This window comes from Lycium barbarum, chromosome 12, assembly GCF_019175385.1.
Source record: "Lycium barbarum isolate Lr01 chromosome 12, ASM1917538v2, whole genome shotgun sequence".
In the NCBI taxonomy this organism is placed as follows: domain Eukaryota; kingdom Viridiplantae; phylum Streptophyta; class Magnoliopsida; order Solanales; family Solanaceae; genus Lycium; species Lycium barbarum.
In genome coordinates this window covers 95,101,029-95,122,381 of record NC_083348.1, presented here as the reverse complement: position 1 = coordinate 95,122,381, position 21,353 = coordinate 95,101,029, and the positions used below count along the sequence as shown (strand labels likewise).

The window sequence follows — 21,353 nt, the reverse complement described above, 5'->3', positions numbered from 1 at the left end:
TGTTTTAGAGAATTAGGAGTAATTAATTAGTAGTGGAATGAAATGGATTTGAATAAAATAAAATAGATAAAGATGATTTTTATAGTTTCTAAATTAATCTATCATTAAGTATGGTTAGTTGATCGGCTAATTGGAACTCGCAGTAGTCTATTTAAATGAATGTACGCAGTGTTGTACAGGGACTTGGAGAATTACAGCATTTGATAACTTCCACCTTTTGTGGAAAATTTGAGAATAATGTTAGTTTGTGCAATAACTTGATACTGATCAGTAATCTTCAACTTTATTCTAGTTTCACGTGAAGAGATTTAACTTGCACTTTCATCAAATTGTAAAGATTAGAGAGCTAAACATGCAGATTAATTTTTAGTTTCCAGAAAAGTTAGACACATTAACAAATAGAGGAAGAGAGAGGGAGAGAAATTACTTGTTGGATGATTAACGGACACTGAAGAGCAGAAATCAGAATCATTTCTCCATAAAAAAATAGAAAATAAGTGTAAGTATTCCTTTTGCTCCCAGAACAAATGGATACCAGAAACAAGGTGGACCATGTGCCCTCTACGTACGTTAAGTATTGACTTTATGAAACCTTTGGACGTAATATTCGGTTAAAATTTGAGTAAACATCATGTGTATTTGTTCTATATCACACAAAATATCCAATAATTTTAGTGCATAGTGTTGGTACTAATTCATAATGTTTCTGACGGGAGACATGACATGAGTCTCCTATTCACATTGAGGCAAATTGTCTACTTGCGTATGCCACATCCTGTATCTTAATTAATTACTTCCTCTTTTTTGTAATTCGTTCTATATGACCTGATCAGCAATTGAAAAAGTACAAACAGCTAATTAACAAAAAGGATTTTCGTGTCTTTTTTTATCAGTATTAACTACTCTTTATATATTGCTCTATATATTACTGGGTACAAAAAATGGAAATTTTGTTATAAAAAATTAGTTACCCACGAACGCTTTGCAACCAGGACTACCCACGTAAGAGACAGTCTAATCATCAACCATTCTGATTTCTGCTAAAACCGATCTAATTTTATCGAGATGATGTGCAAGAAATTAGAATATATGCAGCAAGAATCAGTATATATTCTTGGACCTGGTGCATGTTTTGCGCGGATTGCCCTTCTTTTGGGGTGGTCTTTAATTTTCGTCCTTCGCCTAATATCCCAAGATTCTGGGTTCGAATCACAGCTCAATAAAAAAAAAAAGAATTTCGCAAGGCAGAATTTTGTCTAAAACTCTGCCTGAAGCAGGTAAAATTCTGCCTGCAGCCTAACTTTGGCCCGAATAGGCCTAACTTTGCTACAAAACTCTGCCTTCCGACTTATTTTTATTTTTTTGACTGAGTCGGGATTCAAACCCCAACCTCTTAGTATTAGGCGAAGGGCAAAAATTGAAGACCACCAGTTTGAGGGACAAAAATTAAAGACCACCCCAAAGTAAGGCCATTCCTGCGAATTGCCCCATGCAGGATGAGTGGAATCCAGCCCAATTTAATTTTTGGTCTTAAATTTCTAACATTTTTGTGTGCGGATTGGCCTGCAAAGGCATTGGTCTTTAATTTTTGTCCCTCAAATTGGTAGTCTTTAATTTCTGTCCTTCGCTTAATAGTCCGATGTTCTGGTTCGAACCCCAGCTCAGTAAAAAAAAAAAAGATTTCGCAAGGCAGAGGTTTGTAGCAAAGTTAGGTCTATTCGGGCAAAAGTTAGGCCTTAAGGCAGAGGTTTGTCTTAAGGTAATTTTTTACCCAAAAATAGGCCTATTCGGGCAAAAGTTAGGCCTTAAAGCAAGATGTTTGTAAAATTTCAACGAAGTAAAAAAAAAAATGCCTGAAGGCAAAAATCTACCTTAACTCTATCTGAGGTAGAGTTTTGCATGCCTTGCGAATCCAAATTCTACCTTGCGATTTTTTTTGTTTTTTAAATTTTTGACTGAGCGGGAGTTCAAACCTAAAATTTTAGCGAAGAGCAAAAATTAAAGACCACCAATTTGAGGGACAGAAATTAAAGACCAGTGCCCTTTGAAGGGGAATCGTGCAAATGACCCAATTTCTAATTGAAACATTATACATGAGTATTTCTACTTAGCTATTTTAGTAACAGCGAGCACGTAGTATTATTTATTTAGTACACAGTGGACAGTGTCGAATGTAAACTTTTCCAAATATGAGCTGCGAACGAAATCCCTGATGTTCCGTTCATTCCAGTGGGCGTGCCGGAGTGGTTATCGGGCATGACTAGAAATCATGTGGGCTCTGCCCGCGCAGATCCGAATCCTACCGCTCACGTATGTATTTTGGTTTTGCAATATCTCCTTCCATGAGCAATCCAAAATTCTTTAGTTCGAAAATTAAAGAGAAATAAAAAATGCCGCTGTAACAGCGAGCACGTAGTATTATTTATTTAGTACACAGTGGACAGTGTCGAATGTAAACTTTTCCAAATATGAGCTGCGAACGAAATCCCTGATGTTCCGTTCATTCCAGTGGGCGTGCCGGAGTGGTTATCGGGCATGACTAGAAATCATGTGGGCTCTGCCCGCGCAGATCCGAATCCTACCGCTCACGTATGTATTTTGGTTTTGCAATATCTCCTTCCATGAGCAATCCAAAATTCTTTAGTTCGAAAATTAAAGAGAAATAAAAAATGCCGCTAGAAGGAGGGCTTGAACCTCCGACCTTGTGGTTAACAGCCACACGCTCTAACCAACTGAGCTATTCCAGCTCTTTGTTATTGTTCATCCATTCGTTTAGCCTCGTACTTGTTTAATTGAACTCGTTGATTCCGCGCTGCATCCGATGGTACGTGATACAAAAACCAAAAGGCTGACAGCAATATGTCTATTATAGTACTCCAAAAAGAGTTGACAGAAGGCAGTTTCAGGACTCGTCTGGGGCGGAGCACTGGCAAAACGCCTCGGAGTTCACGTGCGGGGCTTAGTTTCTGTGAGACTAGCGTCCTAAACGCCCGACTGTTCGCCCTAAACACGCTTCGCCTAACAGTTCTCACACAAATTATATGTTAAATTCCTTAGTTAAAATCATTGACCCTTATAATTCTTTAACAAATGAATGATACTTAATATTTTTTCATCTATAGAAATAAGAAGATCGGGTTTAACTCAATTAACAAGTCGTAGTACTGCATATTTACTGTTTGAGAACATCATGAGGGTGAATATTATTTTATATTTCTCTTAAGATACATAACCGAATCATACATTTTCACTTGTCATTGGTCTTTTGGCGAATGTATCAAAATTATCATATTTTATTATTTCGCTATTTGAAAGTAATTTTATTTTTATTCATAAAGGAGTTACATTTTAATTATAATACTGATAAAGTTTATTGATTACTTGCTTATAGGGAGAAAAAATGAATAGTATGATAGTAATATTGTTTTGAGAAATTGTAATTTTTCATTGTTTGAAAGTTAAGATGTTAGGGTTGATTTGAATTTCATAATAGCTTTTATTTCATTGTATTATTTATTCTCATAAAGTTATGTTATATATAATTACAAGTTGTACGTAGCGTATAATGGATTGCTTTGATACAATAAATATATATATATATATATATCATTTATTTACAATTTTCTTTTATTTTTTTAAAATGTAACTTTACCTATTTAAAAATATTTATTGTAATTGTATCATTTTATGAAATACTAAAAGTTAAATATTCATGGGGCTTACGCCTCACCTAGGCATATGTAAAACACCTCGCCTCACGCCCCCGCCTTTTAAGACACTGATTATAGTAATACCTTCGCAATTAATGGCATACCGCAATCATTGTCCGAGCTAGCATTGGATAATTTGGAGACGCTTGATGAGCAGAGAAGCAAGAAAAAAGAGAAAATCAACAAAAAAACTTGTATCTTAAAATCATATTCTAATTCATTTTCTTAAGTTGATTGACATGAAAGCAAGTATTGGTTGGTAGCTGAAAAGAATATACTCTAAACTTTTTAAAATTGGTTGAGATGAAAACAAGTATCAATTGGTTGCAGCGGAAGATAGATAAAATTAACACTAATGTTCATCTATAAGATGCAAGTAAATGAAAATTACTAATACGTGAAAATCAACTTGGAGTTTTAATTTTACATACTAACAACTCAAAGATTTTCCTAGTATCGATGTAATCTTTACCTATTAAAATATGTTATTGACTTTTCTTTCTAAGTTATCACATTAAATTTACACTATCAATAAATATTCAACTTATGTAATTGTTTAGACGCACCGTGAATTCAACGTAAATTTTAATGGCCAACTTTAGGATAAACGGGCGCAATCATGCTCGCAAGTTTTCAAAGTTAAAAATTATAATCTAACTCAAATTCATATTCAATAAATGCGACTTATAAATCACATTTGACAAGTGCACTTTGGAAAGGCGTCAAACTCGGTTGACATTCGCCAAACACAATTTATAAATGGGTTAATCAATTGCGACTTATAAACTATATTGAGAAAATGATAAATGGTCCTTAATGTATGGGGTTGGACTATTTTAGTATTTCATATATACCACGTGATTGAAATAGTCCTTAATGTATGGGAAAAGTGATTATTTTAGTCCTTTATATATATTACGTAACCGATAGCCTTTAATGTATGAAAAAAATGATCAGTTTAGTCCTTCGTATATACCATGTAATCGAGATAGTCCTTAATGTATAGAAAAAATGATCCATTTAGTCCTAAACCTTAAAAGTAACAGTACAGGTAAAAAGCGGTTAAGTTTAACCAGCAACATAACTGATGTGAGAGAAGAAAAACCTGCCCTTTCCCTCTTACTACCACTGTGTGCGCCTGCAACAATGGAGTATACATTTTTTTTTGCTTTCCTTGAAACACAGTTTTATTTTTATAGAGCTCACGTGAGCTTCACTCTGATTATTGGTATGAGAGTTTCAATTGAAGGTAACAAAAATAGACCATTCTTCTCATCATATAAGATTCGATTATGGCCAACAGGTATTGCTCCCATTTTTTATGTTTTCTACAGGTCACGTGAATTACGTTTTTGGTTAAACTTAATAAAAAAAATTCACGTGAATTAAACTTGAATGATCACGTTTTTCATACATTAAGGATTATTTGGATATATATGAAGGAGTGAATTGATCACTTTTTTCATACATTAAGAACTATTCGTTACGTGATATATATGAGGGACTATAGTAATCACTTTTTCCATACATAAGGACTATTTCGATCACGTGGTCTATATCAAGGACTAAAAAACAGTCCAACCCCTGTAGCCATTTTGATCATTTTCTAAAACTATATCCCATCTGGCAAATGGAACTGATGCATTCAAATCCAAATTACAAATCCCATTTGGCAAATGGAACTGATGCATTCAAATCCAAATTACAAATCCCATCTGGCAAATGGAACTGATACATTCAAATACAAATTACAAATCCCATCTGGCAAATGGAACTGATGCATTCAAATCCAAATTACAAATCCCATCTGGCAAATGGCAAATGGAACTCATGCATTCAAATCCAAATTACTTACCCTTCCCAATGATTACATGCATCCAAAATCCCAATTTGGAGTCTACTGAATACAAATCAGCAAAGTAACAGACACAACAATGAGAAGCAGAAAAAACGTGAATTGTTGCTATATATATTTCAGTGGGCATCTTCATTTTCATTTACTTAACCCTAAACAACTCAGGAAACACCGAAATCTACTCAACCATGTCGATCAATTCTGCGACTCAAAGCTCTGCACAGCACAACAGAATGGTTGAAGATCTGACAAATCAATGTAAGTTTTTTTAATTTTCTGTTTTGTTGACAAGTGCTGGTAAAGATAACATCTTTTGTTATGGTTTAGCTGTTTGGTCTCTGTATCTGTAGTAAAACCTACCAACCTAGAAATTATTAATTGTTTTTTCTAACTTGGGAGGTGATAAAAATTGAGCTTTTGTGATACCTCATTTTTGCAACTATACAGGATCACTTGTGTGTCTGTAGTTTGTTAAGTGTGGATGTTCTTCAAGAGTTGCATTAAAACAATGAGATCTTTTTGTTCCCAATTCTTACCTTAAGGGGAAAAAATACTTTTGATAAGCAGTAGAGAAGCAACCATCACCATCGATCTTTGCTCTGGTATCTGGTGTTAAGAATTCACTGATGCTACTAATCCAAATTCGTGTAGGTTAGGCCCACTTAGGGGGTGGAGCTCTTCCTACCGATATGTTCTCACTTCCTAGGGGTCGAACCCCAAACCACTAGGCGACAGTAAAGGTATTCCAACCATCACACCATATCCCTTGAATGGGTTACAAAGGAAATGAACTGATTAGAAGCCTAGGGTGCTGAATAAGTAGGATGACGCATCCTAACCTCTACTCCCTGGAAGGTTTTTGCTGTTTTCCGCTAAAGAATTATTTGAAGAATTAGCGCATTATTTATTTGTTTTTTACTCACGTATATAGGTGTGTGCTAGTGTATATATCATGAAGTATGTAGTAGGTTTCCAAATAAGTTCTCTCTTTTCAGAAAGTTAATTATGCACATGTTTTGAATGGAAAGGACCGTTCAAATCTTGTTGTTTCGCCTTTTTTTATACTTAAAAGACAGCAGACAACAAATGCTTTTGGTTAACTTGTTTGAAACTCTTGGAGCATAATGTGTTTATGATACTAACTCTGACTTATTACTTGTCATTTCTTGTTGTAGATGTTTATGAGCCCCACATGCTAAAGAATCGCCTACAAGAGTATACCCAACGATCATCCCTAGATTTTCCTGTTTATCAGACTTTTAATTTAGGCTCACCCAACAATCATCCCTAGATTTTCCTATTTATCAGACTTTCAATTTAGGCTCTCCGCATGCACCCCTCTTTAGATCAAGTGTTTTCGTTGATGGGCCTTGGTATACCTCTCCTGGCACATTTTCACATCTAAAGACTACAGAGAAGGAAGCTGCGAGAGTTGCCTTGATTAGCATGAAAGAGAAGATGAAACGTGACAGATGACCTCTCATTCCTGAGGTATGTTGTATTATCGCAAAATAATATATTTATAACGTTTAGTTTTATAAGCGTCTAAATAACTTATATCTTTGTAGTGAGGTGTTTTCTCATTCCTGGTTCATCGTTTGTATATTTCTCAAAATCTAAATCTTAGGCTCCAAAGATCAGTTAATCAAAGTCTGTTTCTCTCTTTTCTCATATTACTAATACTGTTTTTACCTGGTGTACTTTGTCTAGGATACTGTGTTTTGCAAGTCCATCATGAATGAGTGTGCCGTCAAAATGAACCTAAAGAAACCTACTTATCAGACTGTTCAATTTGGGGTGGTGCCTGCTGTTTTCAAATCTATATCGGTCTTCAACGGTATTCATTATAGGGGAGAAACTGGGAAAAACAAGAAAGAAGCTGAACAGCTGGCAGCTCGAGCAGCGGTTATGTCTATCTTAGGTCAACAACCTTCTCCCATAACCCCTTCTGGAAAAGGAAGGGGATCTCAATATCTAATTTTCACGTGTTTGTTTGTAGCATAGTGTTAACTTTTCATCACTTCTTTTGCAGACTCTAATTCTGGAACCGTGATGTTGGACATCATCAAGTCTAAGCGCAAGCTTTACGCTGCACTAGGTAAAGTTCAGGATACAGGTGATGTTAATGCTGGTTTCATGCCTACAGAACTTGGCCGTCCAGTTCATTTGGAGAAAAGGAAAGAAGTTGAAGTTATCGAAGGTGCTAGGGAAAATTCTAACGCTGGACTTTTAGCATATCATTTGGACAACCTATTGAGGCACCAAATCAGTTTCATGCATTTAAAATACCAAAATCAGGATCTTCACCAGTGGAAGTGGCCCCTCGCATAGGATTTGTGCCCCCGGTCCTGGATCCATCTTTGCTTTGGTCGACTTCTGAACAGAAAAAGGGAAACAAGAAAAGAGTATGGAAAGATGTGCAAGCTGACCCTCAGTAAGTTTTCAAACTTGTTAGAATGTATCTATATTTGTTATACATGTCCAGGTAATTGTATAATAAGTAAACATAGAATGCTTTTAAAGGTTGTGCCTTTTTTAGGAAACAGTTTTGTTTCATGGAACTTAAAGTCCTGTATAAGATGTCCGTTCTACGTTCACAACGAATTAAATAAGTGCTCTATTCATTTTTTTTCTTTTCAGTCTATATCCCTCCCTTTCCCTTCATGGGTTACTAAACCTATGTGTTTGCCTCCCAGTATTACATTCTCCCATGCCCTTTGGTCATTATAATTTCTTCTCAACTCTAGCAAATTGGTTTTGATCAAACATACCTTATCAAGTCGTAAGTCTATTAGTAGACCATATTATAAATATCTTATCGAGATGAACACAACAATAAAAATCTTGTCCTCAGATTCTTGCAAACACACGATAGTGCATTTGTTCCTTCCTGCACCATCAATCATGTATGGTTGATGTAAACTAATTTCTCAATTTAGCTATCTATGTTAGTTGACCTGTTTAGCAGTCTACATTAAGTTAGCAATTATGTCAGCCAACCTTTCTAATTAGTTGTCCATGTAGTCTATGACACATTAAAGCAGCGTATTGTTCATGTAGCAGTACGCACCACACATTCCAGTACTTAGTGCCCAAGCATGTAATCATGTCTTCTATAATAATAATGTTAGTATCTGGAAAATATGGTAGTTGGTTCTATGTATTATTCCGATTTTTTTTTTTTTTGCAGTCTAATTTGTTAAATTTACTCTGAGATTCCTGAATCCAATATATGTATGACAAGTTTAGAACATAATTATATTATTTCTATAACTATGCTGCTTGCACGCAGTTTGGCTATTCTACCGGGTACTTGCTACCTTCCACTTATACATGTACCGGATAATTCTGTCCACTAGGGCATAGGCAGACGGGAAGAAGTTACCTAGTGTTTTGACCACTAGGCCACACATCCTTGAGTGCAGTTCCAGACTTACTTATGCACGGAGTGGTAGAATGTGTTTAGATTTGTTATATATTTTTTGTTAATATGATAGATTCTTCGCTCATGTTGTTTCATATGGTATTCGTCTGAACATGGGGTTTATTATGTTAATTTTCTTTGTTAATGACAGTGAAAAAATATCAAAATAATAATTGGAAAATTATTTAGATATAGAAAACATCTCTTCAAAGTTTTGAATTTAAATAGTATAATGAATTTGATTCCTTAAAAGTAGTGAAAGTAGTATAGAAATGGAATGGTTTCAGATATTATACAGCATGCCAAATTGGAAAGAATATAAATAATTGGAACAGCGAGAGTACTATAAGGGAATATTTATAGTACTCTCAAATTTCCTTATCAAAAGAGTACTATAAGGGAATATTCTCAACTTTCATGCTATAACTAATAATTCTACAAATTAGAGAACTTCTCTTATTTTATGTAGTCTAAAGTCCTATATAAGGAAGCCTTCCTATCTCTTGTTTTAATGAAAATATAATTAGTGGTTTCTCTCTTTTGTTCTCTTGTTTCACATTTATTTAGATGCATGGAACAAATTTCTCGTGCATGTGATGTTTTCATGTGCTCCCATGCTTTGTTTACAGCAGGAACCAATTTTAATACATGCTTTTACGTAGTAATGCCAATTAACAAGCAAGTCTTTTACCTAGTACTGGATGGCTTCTTGGCCTTGTTCATGTGGTTCTGGTGTTTTTTTTTGTCTACCTTTTGCGCATTATTAGTCACTATTATGATACTTATCTATTTTTTGCTGCCCACAACTGTTTTTTTTTCCTTCTATACGGAAGTTTCTCTTCTGCAGTTTTTAGTACTTTTAATATTTTCCTATACAAGAACTACTACAAGGCCCTCTTTTATGTTTAAATAATCAATTTTTTCAAAAGGTTAATGCAATAAAAAATTTAACTTCTTGCTTGAAATTATGCCCAGTCGAGGAGGGCACAAGAAGTTGGTAATTAGTACAAATGTTAATTTGCTTAAAGCTCGGATCACGTTTTCCTTGGAACTAAATTCTAGTCACTTGTCGCACTTAATTTGCAATTTTTTGGATAAATATATTGCATTTTTAAGCTTAAGGTTGCTACTTGAGAGTTTCTGCTTGTTATGAGGTTTTCAGCTTTGACTTCTTCATGGAATATATTTAGTGCTTTGCTTCTTGTCTTCAAGAGAACCTACTGTCATCAGTGACAATATACACTGTAGCAGGGACTACAATATTCTGAACTCAGAGATCTCTATCAACTGATTTATCTGTGTGGCTAATTCACTCTCTCCATCTCTCACTACACACTGATTAAACTACTGAATCATATAAATCTCACTCCTAGATAGCAAACGATATTATGAGTTTTTCTGTAAATGATAGTCCTAGCACTTCATTTATATTTAGCAACCCAAGTATTCTTCAAGTTGTCTTCGTGTTCACAATCACCACATGTTTTTTTTCTAGCAACTCTCTGTATGGTTTCATTTGCTTAATCAACAGATTCTCTTACGTATGCAGGGTGCCTGCTGCTACTTTGCCATGGGCTCAAGTTACTCCCTACTCCATGGAGCAGTGAGTTTCTTAGGCAGTCATTTTGTCAAAGGTAAAGGAACTTCATGAACCTTGTTTAAATTCTGTTAAAACCATGAAAGCCAATTATGTTAGCTTTGATTAATGCATCTGTTTGAATACCTTGCAGGTTTCAAGCTGCTGCAATCACATGAATTGAGTCCTGTGTTTGTTATCATAAAGGCATAAATGTTTGTTATCTTATATAAGTTGTTGCTTCTTGTAGTAAGTTGGAATGGACAGCGTCTGTCTTGTTAAAGACATTGCAACTTTTGCTATAGTTGTGGATAGTTTCTTTATGGTTTAGTAAAATACTCGTGACTTTCCAGTTTTTGGTATACTTGTTACTTCCTATGGCATTTTCTTGCGCTATTGGCTCTAATGCTAAAACGTGAAAATGGATTTTACAAATGCAAGGAAGTAGCTCATTTAGTAGAGTGAAGACTATTGAGATTTTTTTGGTAATAAACTGTAAAATATTACCATAAGTAACAAAAAGATTACACCTAAAGAGCACTTGAGAAAATAATGCCACCTTCCAGGAAGGGCGCATCATTTCCTAAGCCTCCAGAAGAGAAAAACCAACTAATTATAAAATCTTTGCAGAAAGAAACTACATCTAATTACTCTCTTCGAGCCTCTCACGTGATCTAGCCTGCCCTTTATCTCTTTTTTAATCTGCGCAGCAACCAACTCATTATTTACACATGTTTCCTTGAAAACCTTCCAGTTTCTTGCCTTTGAAGTATGGTAAATCAAAGCTCCCCGTACAGCTGCCAATATTTCCTTTTTGAATTGCTTCCAATGCCTTTCTTTGATCCACTTTAGACATTGAATCACTCCCTTCTCTGATCTGCAGCTTAATACCTGTCCAGGTTTCCAGCTTATTCTTTAGCTCTGCAGTCCATCTACACTCAAAGAACAAATGGTCCTGAGTTTCCTCCTTATCATCATCGCATAGACAGCACACAGTAGAATCAGTTGGAATATTATAAGCAATGTTGACGACATCAATACAATCAGAGGATCAGTGTTTCTTACCTCTAGTGCGTGTTTGTGATGCCATAGAGTTGCACCATGTCTTTGTTTACTCTTCAAGTTTGTGATTTCACGTTGCAACTAAAGATTATCTTCATGTTGTTTTCCTGATAACTTTCCTGCATTCATGTATTTTTTGCTAAAAAATAGATTCTATGATTAAGGTAACTAATTCTCTAACGGTGTTTAAATGTATCATTTGCATAGTATGAAGCTGCAAATAATAAGTTTAAGTTTCCAACTTCTAACTATCTATAAATTTCTTTGAACATTCTAGCATATCTTTTGTGCTTTGTTATTTTTTTATTGTACAACATGTCCATGCGACCTTCTATGCAGTGTTTCATGGGGGTATGTTTACTATGCTGCATTTGGATTACATATTATCTTCTTTGTTCTTTTGTTCCTTTGTTGCAGTGGTGTAATGAAATGTAGTAGTCAAGAGTGAAAGAAAAGAAGAAACTATGCCAAAAAGGGACATCTTTTCATACATGATGCAAGCCAATATTCATCAAGACCTTGCATACAAAGAGTTCAAAGGTCTTTCATCAAGTCTATATTTTGAATGCTTAGAGGGTGCATGGAATGAAAGCTTGAAGCCCAAAAACATGCTAAAATAGAAGGACAAGACTCCACTTAGCAGAATACTTGGAGGAGAAAGAGGCCATTCTTAAAACACAAGCCATCATGCCTAACGAACTAAGAAGACCCTTATTTAATCAAGGGTAGTTTTGTACTAATAATTATTAGTCCTCTTAGCCTTCACCTAAGTCTAGTTTAAATACTACACTTATCATTTCATTAGGGTTAGATTATTTTGATGAACTTTGAGTTTACTCTTGTGAGAGAGTTGGGTCTATGGCATTTATTGTTAAACAATTTGATGAGATTGCTTGCTTGGGGAATCATTTCTCTTGAGGATTAGCTAAAGAGATTACTTGCTTGAGAGTTTTCTAAGAGAATAGGTGCCTTTTTGGATTATTATTTTTTTGAAAATGTTTTTTCATTATGTATTATTCAAATCAAACGCAAATAAATCGGTAATGAGTGACAGAGGAGAAGTATTCCACTCCATCGAACCAGACATAGAAGTAGATGCTCTAGCAAGACATTGAGCAACTTGATTGCTGATTTCTTAACAGACGACAAAGAGAAAAACGGCAACTCTATGAGAAAAGTTTTACAATAAAAAACTAAAGCATCAAAATAAGAGTAGTTCACCAAATCTCCTTCCACAGCTTGCCTCACGAGTAGATTATAAGTTTTCACAATAAGTCTCGTTGTACTGAATCACTACTTAACCAAGAGCCTCGTACACTCCTATGATCTCACGGCCGAGGGAATATTGTTTTCCAGCGATGAACCCAAGTGATCACGTAACTCTATGCCTACCCCCGCCAAGCCTGTATGGATATTGTAAGAGACATCGCTATTACATTTGATTGTGGAAAGCGGAGGCAATTCCCATTTAGTAGTCATAGTATTCACTGTAATAGTAGCCATCTCGTCCCGCAAATTGGAATTCCTCCATACCTCCAATTCGGTACAAAATAGTAGTGGGCACACTTTTCTTATTATTCCAGCATAGATTATTTCTCACTTCCCACAAGCTCCACAAAATCATGACAGCTTCGTCCATTCCTGTTTTATCATTCCTCATTCTCAGCTCCTCAAACCACTCCATAAAGTTCCTTTTGATTGAATCCAACATTGCTTTGCAAAATGATATTCTACCAAGCAATGTTTTACGGTCTCTGGTACTTGCAAACATCGATGGCAGATTGAACACATTTCTTCTTCAAAAGGCTCTCACATGTAGAAAAAAAATTCTCAAGGCTCTCCAAATAAAGTTAAGCACTTTAGGAGGTAATGAAAGGCTCCCAACGAACTTCCAAAGTTGTTGGTGCTGTTGGTTCGGTGCAATATTTTTTACTATAATAGAGACGATATCCACTCTTCACGGAATATAATCCTTTGCTATCCCATCTCCACATCCATGTATCTCCTCGGGGCCTACTTGTCACGACCCATCTAGGGGCCGCGACGGGTACCCGGGGCTAACCACCGAGCACCGCTCGTTCTATCTCTCACCATGCTCATTTAGCTCTTTTATCACATTTATACTCAAATTGTAGTAAAATCATATTTCATATGGAAACGTAAATAGTTTTATATACATATGCCTCTCGGCCATCAAAATAATATATATAATAACCTCTCGTGAGACCATCTAACCCACACTGCGTATCTACGAGCCTCTACTGGAGTGCTAAACATTAGGACGGGACAAGACCCCGTCATGCCCCAAAATACATATACACGAATATACACAAAAGAATCATCATAAGCACCTCCGAACAATAGAGTGCTCTCAATCAGCTACTAGCTTCTACGAATCAGGATCAAGCTCTCCTCCCTACGGGCATGAACACAGCGTCCAAAGAAAACGGACGTCAGTACGAGCATTGTACTGAGTATAAGAGGCATAAACAATAAAATAAGACAATGGTATAAAGGAAATGTCAATATGAAACATTTGTGTCTGACTGTCAAATATAAAAGGAATAATGCATACTGTCTTGCTCATACTCATCGTCATATCATATATGCATAAAAGTATAAGTTGCTCATCCATATAGGTACGGTGTGATACTATATAAGCTGCCCGTCCATATCGGATCGGTGTGATAATTATAACATTAGCCTGCGTCCAGGCCTCCCGCGTCCGGGGTATCATCTCATGCTGCCCACTAGTGGTGTCTGCCCATGCCATCTGGCCATGGTGTATACGCAGCCCGCCTTAGCGGTGACTGCCCGGCCATATAGGCGCGGTGTTATATCATCATCATACATGCTCATCATAATATGCTTATCATAATATACTTATCATAGTATATGCATAGGGCTCAAGAACAACTACACTTTTTCGGGGTGACGTAAGGTCGTGATCCCCCGATTTCATTATGGAGTATTCTTTGACATTCTGCCTCACCTTGAAGGAACTAACATATAAGGTGAGTGTGAGCAATAAATGACATCATTATCATTATAGGATCATCATATCATACATTTTAGAATCTTTATACTTTAACTCATCACCATCATTATAGGGCTCATAACATGTCTCTTATCTTATATAGCTATTCATAGACGTAGGCTTTTAACTTTCTGGAATATAGGAACTCATGAAGAGGAAAGAGAGTCATGCTATAGGATTCATGCCATTAGAAAGAAAGGACTAGCCTCACATACCTTTGACGTTTAACCAAGCTATCACTTGCTTGTTCTCCTTTGATATCACATTTCTACCTTCAAGAGAGAATTCGCGCTAACGTTAGTTAATCGTCTATAAGAACGCGCAACCATTCTAGGGAAAAATTGGGCAACATTTCCTTTGTTTATACTATTTTTCCCATATTCTATATCAACTCCCAAACGCTCATATCACATTCACAATATGATAGACAACACTCATCATTCATTTACAATATCCGTATTTCACAATTTGTCTTCAATTTCTCCATAATCATGGCCATGGTTCATTGTTGCATTTTCTCACATAGGATACTTATTCCATGTTCTAAATGTCACTCATAACATTTTTATAATCACAAATTATCAATGATCATGGCTTAATTCAAACCTTTACTCAACAATGCTACTATTCACACTTTCATGACGCATTTCTTACATCTTTCTATAATCCAAGTGTTTCAACTCTTCCATATCCTAAATAACATGTAAATGCCATAAAACTTACCTTAGATGTTGTAGGAACAAGCCTCGAGTGGTATTACTCTTCTTGCACCAAAACCCTAGTTTACTTCTCTTGAAATTTCTTAACTTGGATGAACTTTGATGAGTTTCATACACTTGATTCACTTGGATTCTTGATATTGATCTTTGATTTCCTTTGTTTTCTTGTAGATGAAGAGTGGAGAATATTCTAGAGGTTTCTAGGGAGAAGTATCGTGGAAATGAAATGAATTAATGAGCTTGGGTCTCCTTTTTAATGACTTAAAATCTAATCCGAAATGAACAGTAGTTGAAGTGCACAGTGGTCGTAAACCCAGTTTACGGTCCGTATTCTGCGAGCGTATTTAAGCATAACAGAACCAAAAAGTCAGGCTGAGGATGTTATACCCTATTTTAACCGGGGTCAAAATAGTTTACAACATCCGGGTAATTTCGGGGTTATTTAAAGTTAGGAGTCGCCACCTAATTATTTAAGGTGAATTAGAACACCTAAAGTTAATTAAAGTTATTTATCTAAAGTCAACTCTATTTTAAAGTCTACGAAACCAAATGATTCTAGGTACGGGTTCAACTAACCTAGAGGGAAGGTATTAAGCATCCTTTAAATTCCATTAATAATGGTTAACCGACCAAACTCAAATTTAATTAGGTCTAAGAATGTAGATGTAATATTTTATAATATTTAAGAAGATATTTTTATAAGCATTGCTAAGGTTATAATAGAAATATAAACATGCTATTTTAAATAAAATTTGTAGAAAATAATGATGTGCATAAAAAAAAACTTAATTATAAATAAACCAAAAGAAGCGGGATGTGTAACGTTTACGTGTATTTGGAGAAAGTAGGTTATGCCGACTAACAAATTTAAAAGCGTTATTGTAAGATTAATATCGATAAAGTTTAAAGTTTTTATAGAAAGACTATTAGTTCAATATAAGGGTTGTTTTAACAAATACATGTTTTAAGTGTTAAAAGAGCTAAAGTGAAGAAATTATCCACAAAACTAGTTTGTCTTTTTATTTCTCAAATAAGTTAACGTTTGTATAAAAATTTGTAATGTTCTAAATTTCTAAAATAGTAAGAGTGAATCTTGATTCTTTTAACTCAAAATATGTAATCATGCTATTTTGAAAATCAATTGTTCTAATAAGAAATAAATGTTATAGATACTATGAATAATTTAACATAAAAAGGGAATGAGACTTATGAACTAATTGTTAGTTTCTCTTTTAAATTAACTACCCATCATACCAACCCCCTAATTCCACTAAAATTCATTCTAACTAAGAAAAACAAACCAAGTAAAGTATTAGTTGTACAATATAACTTAAATGCACGAAATAAGGATCAAGTAAAATTAAATGGGCTCAGCCCGTTTTCTGGAACTGCTGCGGTCCGTTTACTGTTAGGCTTCAGCCCCGTGATTTTTAGACTGCTGCGGGCAGAACTGGACAGAGAAGATAGATTGCGTTGGGCTTTTAGCCCAACACCAAATACGGGAGAAGAGTGAATCCCTGTGACTCGTATGCGGTGGTCATGCAAAAGGAAAAGAAAAGGAATTAGTGCGATGGTATAATTTCTATGATATACATAATCATCATATATGGGAAACTTAAAGATGATTAACATGTACAAAAGACATATTCAGCCCCAAAACAAAGCTCACTGCCGAACTGATGACATATGTGCATGTGTAGAAAAATAGATTTTGAAAAAAAAAAAAAATATATATATATATATATAGATGAAGAAAATTAACAATACACTTTTTCAGAGTGGGCTCTTCACTTCTTTTCGCAAAAAAAATTAAATTGAAAACGATACATTAATTTTCATAAACTAATTACTGTTCTGCATAAGATAAAAAAGTAACACTACTACCAATCCAATGGGCAGTAAGGCACAATACCAACAAAACAATTAGAGGAAAACCAGTACAGAGCCAAAATCATGTCCAAGCAACCAAAAGAAACAAATAAAAGCAGAGCAGTTTCAGTTTCCAACATAAATGACTCGTGTATATACCGGGTATACTCTCATGTATACATCCTAATGTATGCATGATGTTTCCCATTCGTATAGTAAGCAACTGCCAGTTCTTATCATACCGATACAGATCAAAAGAAAAGGTTTATCAGAAAGTAAGGAGATTTACAGTTTTGGGAAAATGCTAATATTACGTTTGTCATAGACAAGAAAGCTACACAACTAAGCAAACACATAATTCATAAAAGAAGTTTTAAACCACTTTTAGATATAGCAAGACCAAGGCATAGTCTTTGTTTGTTATGGTCTGTTTAGTTTCCAGTATAATAGGCATAAGGAATTTAGAGGGTATCCAATGTAAACACATTCATGAAAATATGACAATGTACAATATAGGTAGATCAAAAACCAGCATAAGAAGGATACTAGACTGCTTCTTACATGAGAACAAGAAGACAAGAGTTGGAATGTTATCAAATACTTAACTCTCTAATCCGAACCGAAAGCATCGAGTAATTCTTATTAATTTATAACTAAACTAAATCTCAAAGCAAACAAACCAAACTTGATCAGAGTACGTGAAAGGAGACTACTGTCTATTCTAAGTTCGAAATCGCACTCGTAATCTCAATTAACAAACTCACTCTATAACTGAAACTTTGCCTCTTCCTCAAACAGAATCTCAGAACAAAAAAGAACCAAATCGATATTCAACTTAGAATTCTCTAAACTCTTGATAGTTATCAATCTTAATCGAGCATCTCTAAGTCTAAATCAAAACCAAGACGCATGGCTAAACAACTTAGATTAAGGTTAACTTAAATTAATGAATCAAAACTTTCAAACCTAAAGCCGAAAATCAGCCCAACCAACATGCCATAATAAAGATGTCATAACAGCAACTCAATCACATTTTTTAGTCGTGATTTCAACCAAACTAGTAAATAACACATATTTCATTCGGAATTTCAACCGTATAAAACAACAAAAATAAGAACGACCATTTTTAGGCTAATAACAGTAAAAAAAAAAAAAATCAAGGGAAAATGAGAAGTGATTTTACACTAGAAAAGATCTGATTCATGATTTTATCTCAAACAGCAAATTCATTACACTAACAGTATCAGAAACAGAGAAAAGATTGAAGCTTCAAGTTTACCGACCTTTTGTAGGTGCAGTGAACGGGGTGTCGACGTCTCCGATCTACACTCGACTCCAAAGTAACAGTCGAATTGATAAGAGTGAATCACTTAATATATCAAAAATGTTCTGAGATATAGTGACTAAAATGTATAAAAAATGGGGGTTTAGGCGGCTAAAAAGAACTCCCCTTTTCCTCTGTTTTCAAGATGTATTTATAGTAGATCAGTGCTAGGGCGTGAAGAGAGAGGGAGAGGAGACGAGAGGAAGAGAGTGTGCACGAGAATGGGGTGGCAAAGTGTGTCATGGTGAAAGGGGGTGGATCAGTCATCCATAAGTGGAAGGGAAAGAGGAGAGAGGCGGAGGAAAAGAGAAAGAGAGAGAACGGCGTTGTTGCTGAAGAGATTAGGTATTAGAGTGAAGTTGATGAAATGAAATGAAGTGGACCGGGTCGGGTAAGGTATTGGGCTGGACTGGGCTGGTCGGGTAACAAATGGTAATGGGCTGGTCTGTTGGGTTGATTTGTTTCAATAGATAATGGACTGGTTATTTGGGATCAAATGTTAAAATATGGGTTCTTCTTTCTTTATTTTAATTATTTTTGGGCTTCTAATTTAACAACTAGCACAATATATATTATGTGAAGACAAATAATAATTAGTATGTAGAAAGTAAAGGATTTAATAAAGTAAAATTAATTTAACGAGTACAAATCCTAAAATGAAACAATGACGAACCATTTAAAATTTGTGATAGAGTAATAATAGTAACGTTGATAGTAAAAAAGTGAAAGTGAAAATAACGATATTAATAGTAGTAGAAAATAAAAAATAGTGGTGAAAATAAAGTATTTAGTTCGTTAATAATTTTAGAAGCCCAAGGAAATAAATTGAAAAGGAGGGACGAAATTGGGTGTCAACAGAGGACATGGTGGTTTACGACTCAGTTTACGGGCCGTATTTCAAGTCGTTTTTAACCATTCAAGTCTTTGGCAGAAAGTTGAAGTTTTGTAAGTTGAAATACGACATGGCAGTTTACGGCCCGTAAACTACTTTACGGTCCGTATTTCATTTTACGATCAACTAGGCCGAAGTGCAAATCTGCAACTTTCACGTCTTCAGAACCTATAATTAGTCATTGTGGAGTATAACCTATCTCTTATTCCCATTGCCTTTGAAATCTTACTTAGGGTCATCAAACGTCATTCCCTCCTGATTAAAACATCGTATACTCGTATTCTTCGTTAGTCTATTCGCTGTACGAGATTGGAAATTTCCGAGATGTCACACTACTATTCAAGGAAATTTGTCTAACCACCTCTATCTCGGAGGCATTAAAAAGGGTATGAAGCAAATTCCAGTTCCATTCTCGTACATCTTGTCTCATCAGATCGGCTACAAGCAAATTGTTGCTCCCAAGAAAACTAAAGCTTTCAACATAACTTGAATCATCTTTAGGCTGCCATGGGTCAATATAGACCCTCATTGCCTTCCCATCACCAATACGTTGAAGACATCCTTGGTTAAGAATTTGTTTCCCTTCACACAAACCTCGCCATACAAAACTAGGTTTGGAACCTAGCCCCGCATGGAGAAAAGTTGATTTATTAGGTTGGTCAAGAACATTTATTGCCAATAAATTTCATCCTTGTGTCTATCTTCTATCTTTACCCTCTTGTTCTTAGATTTAGGTTTCTTTCCATTTTATATTGCCTCAATTGATACCGATATCGTATCAATACATCAGCGACATCTCTCCACCAAGGAAGTGGATAATGCAATTACTTGAACTTTATCCAATTGAAAATATTAATGGATATGTGTTTTTCATTTATTATTCTCTCAATAAGATGTAAGATATACATATGCTATTCTCTTGCATATAAAGGAAAAATGACATTGAAAGACGCAAAGTTGGGAGCACGGGCAATCTCCATCTAGAACTTAATAGTAGAAGGCATCTCTTTGGTTCAAGAGCAAAATTTTCAATCAATTTTTTATGGGAAAATTGTAAATTGATACTATTAAAGTTAGACATATACAAGGTGATATAATGTAACACTCTGTACATTCGGATTAGGTGTGAATATGTTAAATGAGTATTAATGTGACATTTTAGACATGTGATATACTATCGGGTTGAGTTTGGGTGAAAAGTAGTTGTTACGAAATCAAGACGAATAGTGAGGTGCTTAAGGTTCGGTTGAATCAGCTAAGTTTAATACAGGTATTCCTTACATCCAGATTTTGTGAAAATACGTTGAGAAATTGAGAAAACTTAAAACATGAAAGTTATAGACTTTTAAAATACCTTTCCAACGGTATATTGTGGAGCCCAAAAGAATTTCTGTACAAAAAGTTACGTCCATTTTACTGAACGTTGTCGGCAAAGTAGAAAAACGTGAAATTTTGACTAAGTGTAAAATAGACCTAGGAGCTCGCTGAGCTCAACTCAAAGCACAACATAGTCATGCTATAGGCTAAGCTCAGCGAGCTAGGGGATTCTAAATGCCTCATCCTATAAATTCAACACTTAACTCGAAAATTCGTTTGTCAGACATTCCAACTACGTAGAAAACCCCTCAAGGACGATTTTCTCTCCTCTCAAACCCCCACATCAAGGTAAGAACATCTCTACGATTTCTAATCAATCCTAACACTAAATACATGATTCTTAAACAAAAACATAGGATTTCCTACATAATCCTTCCCAAAAGAAAGAAACGAAAAAAGGAGGCCGGACCACAAGGGAAAGAAACAAAAAAAAAAAAAGAACAGACAAAGTAGCGTTGGAAAAAATACAAGAATGAAGAATGAAAAAAGGAAAATATATATATATATA

General features: G+C 35.2%; 1 non-coding gene and 1 pseudogene across 1 annotated transcript; one reads left to right on the top strand and one right to left on the bottom strand.

The window, feature by feature from the left end:
- Window positions 1-2,673: 2,673 nt before the first annotated feature.
- On the bottom strand, window positions 2,674-2,747 carry TRNAN-GUU (transfer RNA asparagine (anticodon GUU)). The gene has a single exon. It is a non-coding gene; the product is annotated as a tRNA-Asn (tRNA).
- Window positions 2,748-5,753: 3,006 nt separating this feature from the next.
- LOC132624685 (double-stranded RNA-binding protein 4-like) lies at window positions 5,754-12,529 on the top strand (annotated as a pseudogene).
- Window positions 12,530-21,353: the final 8,824 nt, after the last annotated feature.